Genomic DNA, 3,325 nt, shown 5'->3' on the forward strand with positions numbered 1-3,325 from the left:
CTTCATGGCAAATAGATGGGGAAGCAGTGGAAACTGTCAGACTTTATTTTTCTGGGCTCCAAAATCACTGCAAATGGTGACTGCAGCCATGAAAAACGCTCCTTGGAAGAAAAGTCATGACCAATCTAGACAGCATATTAAAGAGCAGAGACATTACCTTGCCAACAAAGGTCCAGCTAGTCAAAGCTATGGTTTTTTCCAGTAGTCGTGTGGATGTGAGAGTTGGACTATAAAGAAAGCTGAGCACCAAAGAATTGATGCTTTTGAACTATGGTGCTGGAGAAGACTCTTGAGAGTCCCTTGGACAGCAAGGAGATACAACCAGTCCATCCTAAAGGAGATCAGTCCTGAATATTCATTGGAAGGACTGATGCTGAAGCTGAAACCCCAGTACTTTGGCCACCTGATACGGAGAACTGACTCATTTGAAAAGACCCTGATGCTGGGAAAGATTGAAGGCAGGAGGAGAAGGGGATGACAGGATGAGATGGTTGGATGGCATCACAGACTCAATGAACACGAGTTTGAGTAAACTCCAGGAGTTGGCAATGGACAGGGAGGCCTGATGTGCTGCAGTCCATGGGGTCACAAAGAGTTGGACATGACTGAGTGAACTGAGTTTTGTACAGTGGAATAAAAAATTGACTTCATACATGTAAGGTACTTGGAGTGGCACCTGACATGAATGTTAGTTATGGTCATCGATACTGTAATAAACTTTACTCAGCAACATTTGAATTAAACTTACTTATTTCCTGTAGTCAGTCTTTTATTCTAGAGTCAGGATGGGTAGACTCCAACTTAAAATATTTTAGATGGGACAAAAATTGTTCATCTTCAGAATTTATGTAAATGGAGACCTATTGCTGCAAGGTGCAAGAAATACTGTACCAAGCCTGTGATGTTTTCGTTCTTGCAAACAGATCCTTGACTCACAATATACTCTGGAGGTGGATGCACTGGTGCCACCCTTTTGCCAATCTTTTTCTTATTATTACTGAAATTGAGGGTAATACCAACTATGTCTCAAGATTAGAAGCACTTAGCACTGTGCCCGACATGTGATCACGTCACAAAAAAATATTCTTTAAATACACATTGTTTGGTTAGGAATACAAAGCCTCATAACATAGTCCCTGCCCTAACAGTGTAGTGGCGGGGATAAAGTAAAGGACAAATAGTGTGGTAAGTGCCATGTTAGACATAAGGCCACAGTGCTGAAGCGTCACATGAGAGCAGCTAACCTGAACTGGAAATGTCAGGAGCGGCTGACAGCCGGAGACTTAAAACAGCCAGCATGCAAAAGAGAACAAAGTATTCCCAGCAGAAACAGAAATTATGTCTTTATGATCCTTGAAATACTCCTCCCCCCCTTTTTTTTTAGGTAGTTTCTCCTGTCTTAAAATCACCCATCTTTTAAAGTGGCTACATAAGCCTATATCAACTTGATTTGTCAATGGATTTATATGGAGTTTGGTCGTATGTATCAGTTTATATCAATTGGAACATCTGCTACACAGTTCCATCTAAAAAGGGGAGGAATGAAATTTGTGGACATGGAAAAAAACAGCACACTGTAGTTGAAATAAGCAAGGACTTTGAGGTCAAACACTTTAACTTGGATCCTGGTCCTGGTATTTTGCAGTGTGTGGTCTGAATTACAAATTCTTTTAACCTTGTTTTTTTTTATCTGAAATGCCAATAGTAACTCTTAGGGACACTGAGGATTTGAAACAGTAAAGTTTCTAGCCAGTGATTTGTGCCCAATAAAGGATAACTATTATTATGAACTGTCTCCCTGTAAAAGCCCTGAAGCAAGAGTAAAAGATAAAACTAACTATAATATTACTTGTTCAGTGGCTAAGTGTGTCTGATTCTGCAATCCCAAGGACTGCAGCATGCCAGGCTCCCCTGTCCTCCACTATCTCCCAGAGTTTGCTCAGATTGATGTCCACTGGGTGATGCTGTCTAATCATCTCATCCTCCGCTGCCCCCGTCTCCCTTTGCCTTTACTCTTTCCCAGCTGCAGAGCCTTTTGCAATGACTCAGCTCTTTGCATCAGGGAGCCAAAGTATTGGAGCTTTAGCATTAGTCTTTCCAATGAATATTCAGGATTGATTTCCTTGGGGATTGACTAGTTTGATCTCCTAACAGCCAAGGGACTCTGAAGAGTTCTCCAGCACCACACTTGCAACGAATCACTTCTTCGGTGCTCAGCCTTCTTTATAGTCCAACTCACACCCGTACATGACTATTTGAAAAACGACAGCTTTGAGTACACTAACCTTTGTCGGCAAAGTGAAGTCTCTGCTTTTTACACTGTCTATGTTTGTCATAGATTTCCTTCCAAGCAGCAAGCGTCCTTTAATTTCATGACTGCCGCTACCTTCCGTACTGTCCGTAGTGATTTTGGAGCCCAAGAAAAGAAAATCTGTCACTTTCCCCTTTTCCCCTTCTGTTTGCCCTGAAGTGATGGGGCTGGATGTTCTGACCTTAGTTGTTTTCATGTTGAGTTTCAAGCCAGCTTTTTCACTCCTCTTTCGCCCTCATCAAGAGGCTCTAGTTTTTCTTCACTTTCTGTCAATCATTTGCATATCTGAGGTTGTCGATATCCCCACCCGCAATCTTGATTCCAACTTGTAATTCCTTCAACCCGACAAACCCGTTACTTGCTAATAAGCAAACGCTACCTCAAGGCTTGAAAAAGTTTACATTCAACTTTTACATTTTCTTACAGTAGTTTGACAAGGAAAACAATCACAGTAAAAATATGCCCAGATAGGTTAGGTGCAATAAACCTTCCCATGCACCACCGTTTTGGCCCTGATTGTAAGTAAAAGAAAAACGCGGAAACCAGGTGACTAAACAGCTTCAGCTTCTAGGACAGGTGCCAAAAAAAATCTTCCAAGTTGCAGGGGAAAAGTAGAGCTCATCACTAATGGACGTTGTGAAGCTATCAAAGGGGCATTCAGGCTCCATCTATCCTTTGTGTAAAAAGTAGCAATTAAAGAACACCCGTGTACCCATCATCCAGTTTTTCAAACTGGACTCGTTCTATTTCCATTAACCAAGATGATGGTTTTTCAAACGCAGGAACGACGACTCCCTGCAGCTCGGACAGCTGTGTTCTCCACAAAGTCTTCCCAGAGAACGAATCAGCTCCCTTAAAACTGGGCCCAGACCGCCCCGCCAGTCTCCCCGAACCAGAATTGCACCCGGAGTCCCCTCTTCGGCGGCCGGGTCACGTGACGAGGTGGCGCGGCCCCTCCCCCAGGCGCTGAGGGTCACGTGGGCCCGCGGCCCCGCCCTGTCGCCCTAGGCCGCG

The sequence above is a fragment of the Bison bison genome, unplaced genomic scaffold, assembly GCF_000754665.1.
Source record: "Bison bison bison isolate TAMUID 2011002044 unplaced genomic scaffold, Bison_UMD1.0 scf7180017864472, whole genome shotgun sequence".
Lineage (NCBI taxonomy): Eukaryota > Metazoa > Chordata > Mammalia > Artiodactyla > Bovidae > Bison > Bison bison.